This window comes from Bidens hawaiensis, unplaced genomic scaffold (genome assembly GCF_021521415.1).
Source record: "Bidens hawaiensis isolate Kalapana, Puna unplaced genomic scaffold, B.hawaiensis_p1.1 tig00024619_1, whole genome shotgun sequence".
NCBI classification, from domain to species: Eukaryota; Viridiplantae; Streptophyta; class Magnoliopsida; order Asterales; family Asteraceae; genus Bidens; species Bidens hawaiensis.
In genome coordinates, this window is record NW_027493886.1 from 413650 (window position 1) to 421596 (window position 7947).

Consider the following 7947-nt stretch of genomic DNA (forward strand, 5'->3'; position numbering starts at 1 on the left):
GATTTGAAACTAGGTTTAACATCAAATTATGTTTTTGAATGATTTTTGAGAGTTTTACATGGTTAACTATGATTTTTAACAATCAAGACATGTTTATATGTTGTTAAACGAGTTTAAACGAATCAAAAATCGATTAATCGTAAGGTTTTTACCTAGTTTTCTTGCTGGTTTTGGCTGTAGAAGAAGAGTTCCAGAAGTTGTGTTTGAAAATATGTGTAAAAATATCTCACATCTAGTTTATATGTGCAAGGAAAAAAAAGGGGGGGTGGGGTGGCGGCTGCGGCCGGAAGTCCATGGGCCCACTTTGGGCCCATGTTGGCCCAAGTTTCTGATTTCTCAAGCCCAAATACGAAAAGCCCAGTCCAAATTTAGTTCGGGTTCGGTTTTTGGCGCGAAAAACTTATCGGGTGCGTTAAACAGCGTGAAAACGAGTGTTTTTCGGCTAGTTTTGTGTAAAATTATAAAAACATACTATATGTTTGTAAAAATCAAAAATATTTTCACGGATCGCTTAAAACATTTCAAATAAGTGTTTGGTAAGTCTTTTTCGGCTTAACGGATGATACAATGCTTGGTTTGTAACTATCTTTCGCATTTAAATCTATAGCGGGTAGTTAAACGAGCATATTTCCGTTTAACTTGTTTGCTATCAAACTAAGGCCATATTTCTAATATTTTAGCTTGTATAGATAGTATATCACTTATAGATGCCCCCCGAGATTTCTGGGTCATAACCCGACCCGTTCGGTTAATCGTTCGTTTGTTACGCAAAAGGCGTTTATTTGCTTAATCGGTAAATACGTACTGAGGTGTACCTTGTTTTGGCTCAAATGTCACAAAGTGGCACCTGTGTCCATGTACCATTTATCATCTGAGTTGTTCGTGTTAATTGTCATATAGACTGGGTGAAAATAATTGTTTTTGATGGTAGTTTGGGGTCCACGTTGTTGGCCATGGAAGGATTTGGGGAGGACAGTGGGTGTTGGAAGAACAAAGAGACCGAAGTCGGCAGGCTAAAGATCGATATATTAAGGCTCTATGATACCATAAGGAAGGTATAATTCTCAATGTCTTCTTTATATTCACAAAATCAATTATATACAAAGATAGACTAACTAACTTTAATAAGGAAACTAATAATAAAATAATAAATACAATATTATTGACAAAATTAAGGGTTGACTAAGAGCCCCAACCATTCTCTAAACACATTGGGTATTGTCTATGAACGAGGGCTTATTTGTATTTATGTTGGTTGGTGACTTTTGTAAATTATATATAATTTGCATACTTCAGTCACATAGATTGTAGATTGTATTGGACCAACTATGCAATTATTGTTTGCATTGTTGAATTTTGTCAAAAGGCTATAATTTGTAATGGCCTTCTCTATTCAAACACCCATTTTACTGTTTGGACACCTTGGCCCATCTATACGAGTCGTATAGCTCATACTACTCGTATAGGTAGCAGCTTTTTGTAGGTATTCGTTGACCAGTTAATACGAGAAGGCCTATACGAGTGGAGGCCTATACGAGTTTTATGAGCTATACGAGACAATTTGAATTTTCATATACGAGTGGAAGCCATACGAGTTGTATGGGCTATACGAGATGAATTTTAAATTCTTTGCTACCGACATTAGTAGCATTTACTTGTAATAGATAAAATTGATTTTTTTTTCAAACGTAAATACGAGTACTATTGGCTAATCGAACAACCTTCGAACAACTAATGAACAACCTTCGAAGTCCACATAATTTATGGAGACTTTGGTACCCAAAGTTTGGCATTATTAAATTCATATTGGAGACTTTGAAGTTTTGAATTTGTAGGAATTCCACATAATTTATGGCGTCGTCGGCGTATATCCTTCTTGGTAAAGCTGTAAAATGATCATAGTGGTAGATCTTAAAAGTAAAGTACCATAGTCTATCGGCGTACAAATAATTTGTCATACTAACTACGTGATAACATTCTTCATCGCCTTGGCTTACGCATCTTATACACCACGATTTTGGATAGATATCTTCTGAGTAGTTAAATCCATCGTTAGGTGACGCCATAGGGTATAATTAGGAAAGAAAATAAGTTAAGAATGAGAACAAATGAAAGTGGATGAAACATAGTGAAAACAAAAGTTAATAGATGTAATTTATAGTGAAGGTATTTGGGTGGTGTCAGCAAGGTGTTCCAGCTAACTGACAACATGACCCACTATCTAGACACGCAAACACCACCTATACGAGTCGTTTAAGGTTCAAGGACTCGTATAGATTGTGTGTGGAGAACTATAGTCGTTAAATAAGGTGACGCCAATTTGATTGTACCAGAGCACCTCACTGTCGTAGTACAATTATATGAACCGCCATGATCACACTTTAGCCAAACTTTAATGGCTTATCCACCAGCGTCTGTCTTCGAACGTTGGGTTACTATGACAACAACTTCATGATTTACCGTTTCCGCCTACTCCTGAAGAGCTATATTCTTACACTTATTTCCGTTTTCACTTATATCGTGTCAAATAATTTTCATCATGCAAACCCGTGAGAATCTCGGTACGTATGAAATTATTACCCTATATGTACAAGTCGTATAACCTACACTACTCGTATAAAACTAGTCATACACATGCTCTTTTAGATTATACTACTCGTATAAGTATTCAGTCAGGTCAAACATTGTTTGAGAAGCTGGTATGTATGATCTGAAAAGGGTGCATAAAGATTAAAAATAACTCGTATGGGCTATACTAGTCGTCTAGAGGGTGTATGGACAGTATACGAGTAGTATAGGCTATACTACTCGTATATATATCAACATCGTCTCGTATAAGTCATACGACTCGTTTAAGAATATGGTCAAACACCTTTTCCAAAAAGCTGGTGGATGTCAGAGTACGGAAGTCTATACGACTCGTATAAGCTATACGAGTCATATGAAGGGTGTCTGACTTTTGAAGGTGGGTGTCTTATTAGCAGCACCCTTTGTAATGAGTTTGAGCGGCCCTCAGTTTTGTGATTGTCTGGCACTCTTGACAGAAGTGAATAAAGAGGGTGATTTTGGTTAAACTTTTGATGTACCACTGTATATTCATATATATATTTTTGATTATGCTATATATTATATTTTAGTATGTCTAAGAGGTACAGATAGATTTTGAATATTTAATTTTCATGTTGTTACATTTACATGATAAGAAGTTTGTTGATCTTAATTTACTTATGGTGCCTCCCCTGGTTATATTAAGTTTACAAGATTTTTAAAATAATAACTAATGAAAAAGTATAGTGAGTTAAGAAGGTATCTTGAAGTTCAACGAGTTGCGTTATATATATATTTTATATTTATGACTTTTCGTTCGGTTAATTCGGTTATATCATACATCATAATAAGCCTAAATATTTATTGTAAAAAGTATAACCACACTTATTTCACCACTTACGATAGCATTCTGATTTATCACATTGGTATGTATGACTTGTAAAAGTATGATTTTTTTCCTAACTAATGACGTTAGTGGTAGCGTCTATTTAGTGACCTAACAACAAAGCTTGGTGTTTGTTATTGTTTAATATTTATAGACCTTAGTTTATAATCATTTTAATCATGCACACATTGATAAATCATACATATTTGATGTCTGAAGTTAGGTAAGGCAAAAACATACAATCCATTCAAATATCACGGATTACATATAAAGCACGAAAGAAACCTAAAAGATGCAAGTTAACATGTCAAAATACAAACATGCATACACTGAATGTTCCACTATCACATCCAAACATGTCTTATGCTCATTCGTGTTACTGATTACTGTAGTTGTCACATTCTTGCATTCGTGTTAGTTATGCTCAAATGACAAATCATATAAGTTTCAGATATCACAACATGACGATAATATACAAGAAAAATCAAGAATGGATATTTATTTCAGCGAGCTTCCATGAGGTAGAACTAATAACATGGAAAATTTGTTTCACTGGATTAAACATTTTTATAAAAAATAAGAAATAAAAAATAAAAAATGCAAGGTCTATTTTAGTAAATATTGTTTGATTAAAAGTGTTGTTCTCGTTTTTTGGAATGACCAACTAAGTAATGCCGGGTACTCCATACGCGCCCCCCAATGGCTAAAGGTAGCCCGAGCCGGGCACGAGTCCGGATGGACGGAGCCCCTAGCGGTCCACCTATTGAGGGATTCCCCGAATAAAACCCGACCCTTACGCCCGTCAAACAGCACGACAGCGAGGAGCCAGTAAAACCGGGTGAGATCAGGACCGCTATAAATATCTCCCATATAAATTGGTGATAGTGAGGTTTGAACCCCCTACCTCTCACTAGTAAAGTGAGTGCTCTACCATTAAGCCACATCTAATTTATAAAAGTGTTGTTCTCGTGATTTTTCTAAATTATATAACATTTTAAATAAATCAGCTTACTTAAAAGCTTCATTATTATTTAGGTAGGTACTGTAATTGTAAATTATATATGATATCATATTCATTCAACGCAACGTACATATGCATCCGGATGACGCAACCCCTGCATAGAATTTGTCGATTAATGACCTTAATTTATATCGACCTTTTGATCACTTCGTTCCGGCCACCAACTCATAGTCATCCAATAAATAAAAAACCTTCCACTTGTTGATTGAGCAAGAATAGCTGTCGCTGCTGCGGATGCTACAACATTCCACAAACAGCATGGTTTCGAACCTCGTTGTATATAAATTGTTCAATGCCGGCCGGCTATATTTGGATATCGAGTATTTTGGGTTACCATGATTTTCTGGGTCTGTTCTTTCTTATTCCTGTTGCCGTGTTCCGAATCTTTAGATTTCAAGATCGACCGTTTCGATGCTGATGCAACAAACATAATGTATAGGGGAGATGCCATTCCTTCTGTTGGAACTGTAGAGTTCAACAAAGTCAATTACCTTAAACGCGTAGGTCAAGCCATATACTATGATACAGTGCCGATTTGGGACCGTAAGTCCGGTAAGCTCACTGATTTCTCCACTCACTTCACCTTCGTCATAGATACACAAGGTCGATCCCCGTACGGTAACGGCCTCGCTTTCTTTCTTGCCCCGGTGGGGTTCCAAATCCCACCAAATGCAGCCGGTGGCTGTCTCGGCTTGTTTAACACTACATACACCGATTCACCCAGAAACCAAATGATTGTCATTGAGTTTGACTCTTTTGTGAACCCTGAATGGGATCCTGAAGTTGAACACGTGGGTATCAATAAGAACTCCATTCATTCCGCTGTTTACACTGCATGGGATGCTAGCTCACACAGTGGAGAGACAGCAGATGCTTGGGTATCTTACAACGCCACCACTCAGTTTTTGGTCTTGCATTGGAGCTACGCTGCTGGAAATGATTCTCGAGGGAGTCTTTCATATCATGTCGACCTGAGAGAAGTTCTTCCTGAGAGGGTAATGGTCGGATTTTCAGCCGCCACTGGCGCTAATGTAGAAAGGCATATCCTTCAATCATGGGAGTTCAGTTCAAGTTTGAATATGCCAGAAGAAGGTAAAAATAAGTTAAAGGTACGGAAGCTTGCAGTGTGGATAGCAGTCCCTCTTGGTATTCTTGTTCTTGTAGTCGTGGCAGCATGTGTTGTATTTTTGAGAAATAGAAGAAACTCTGTAGAGAAACAGGTAGAGGCAGTGGATGTCAAAGAAGCAGTGTCCTTGACATCAATGAATGACGATTTGGAACGAGGAGCGGGTGCCAAAAGGTTTTCTTACGAAGATCTTGTTTTGGCAACCAATAATTTCTCGATTGACAGAAAGCTAGGCGAGGGTGGATTTGGGTGTGTCTACAAAGGCGACTTATTGCGTGAAAATATCACAGTTGCTGTTAAGAAAATTTCACAAGGTTCTAATCAGGGAAAGAAAGAATACATAACGGAAGTGAAGGTTATTAGCAGTTTAAGGCACCGAAACTTGGTGCGTCTCATCGGTTATTGCCATGATCAAGCTCAATTCTTGCTTGTTTACGAGTTTATGCCTAAAGGCAGCCTTGATTCTCACCTCTTCGGTCAAAGGACTCCCCTTGAATGGGCTGTGAGGTATAAGATTGCTATAGGTTTAGCTTCTGCGTTGTTGTATCTGCATGAAGAATGTGAGCAATGTGTGGTGCACCGTGATATCAAAGTAAGCAACATTATGCTTGATTCGGAGTTCAATGTGAAGCTTGGAGATTTTGGGTTGGCTAGACTCATGGACCATGATCGGTCGGGTCAACAAATAACTGACTTAGCCGGAACCCTGGGTTAATTGGCCCCCTAGTACATGGAAACGGGAAAGGCTAGCCAAGAGTCAGATGTGTTTAGCTTCGGGGTGGCAGCGTTAGAGATTGCTACCCGGGCGAAAAGTGATGGATCGTTTCGACCAAAATTCTAATCTCAAGTTGGTGCAGTAAGTTTGGGATTCACTCGGTAAAGGTGAGCTGCTTTCGGGTATGGACCAAAGGCTTACAGATTGCGACCCGAAACAAGTAGAGTGTTTGATGATTGTGGGGTTATGGTGTGTACACCCTGACTGTAGTCTTAGGCCGTCGATCCAGCAAGCAATTCAGGTGCTGAAGTTTGAGGGTGAACTCCCAGATCTCCTTCTGATGAATATGCCGGTGGTGACGTAGTTGTCATAACCAGATATGTTTGGTTACATACATATCAACGTTATCATAAAAATATTTGGAATATATCTTAAAAAATGTAAGTTTTCTAATAGTATAAATCCAAAACAATAAGTTTAATTGTGCTTCATGTCATATAGAAGATTAATAACACAAGGTACAGGCTCATGAAGACATGAAACCGACAACAGAGGAAAAACTACACCAATCAACCACTATAAACAACACATTTTTACGACCTATGTTTCAACCAAAGAAAAGCGTTTGTCTTATTTCCTCCAAAATGTCCTCGGGTTTGAAACCAATGTTATTAAAAACATTGTCATTTCTTGCTTTCCGTATGAACTAATTAAAGCACTATTAAAGCACTGCTGATATAATACCTTGAATGATATTTGTATAGAGATTACCAATTACGGAAGATTTGTAACAAATCTTTAACTGTGTTTCCTTTTGAGTCAGATCTTCTACACAATAGATTTACCCAACTAGTTTAGCCAGACCACACAAGACAAGAAGCTGATTCGATGATTGCAGATGAGCACTATAAAGAACATAACTCGAGTACGTCTTGCATCCAGACATTTCTCTTTCCTAATGATTATTTTATGGGGATTCTATCAAGAACCGCCCTCTAACGAAAGATCGAAATTAACTTATGGGTATCTATATTTACCAATCGTGTACATACATATCTATAACAAATAAAGGCTTCCTAGAGCATATTTGGGATTGAGTTTGAAAAATATTTATTGTCTTACTGGCTTTTCCAAAAAGCCATTTTGAAAAGTCAGAATTTGAGGCTTTTGAAAATTGCTTTTTAACTCTTTCAAAAAGTTAAAATAAGAAAGATTTTTGTGATTGTCAAACATATTTTAATTTATTTGCTTTTTAAAAACATCAATAAGCATTTTTCAAACCCAATCCCAAACATGCTGAAATATTAATTTGACCTCATGAAAAGGAACTCAAATGGTCACCATCCCAAATCCATGTGTATACTTTTTTCATAAAAACTAGCATAAATGTCCGCGCGTTGCTACGGGTTTGCTTAAATTATCCCCTCGTATTGTTTTTTAGTGTTTGATGTGGTGTGTAATGGGTTATCAGTGCGAGCTCATTGTCGCATGTGCATATGGTTTGTTGGATGTTCCGTTTTGTGCGGAGGTGCTTACTAAAATATTGACATATGCATATATATTTGATACATCGTGTTTTGTGCAATATTTGTTAATAAAGTAGGTTTATAGGTTTTGTGATTTTTTATCAATATAAAAGATTGAATGTGTGT

General features: G+C 37.2%; 1 pseudogene; it reads left to right on the top strand.

Moving 5' to 3' along the window:
* The first annotated feature begins 4772 nt into the window (after positions 1-4772).
* Positions 4773-6659, top strand: LOC143569583 (L-type lectin-domain containing receptor kinase IX.1 pseudogene; annotated as a pseudogene).
* Positions 6660-7947: the final 1288 nt, after the last annotated feature.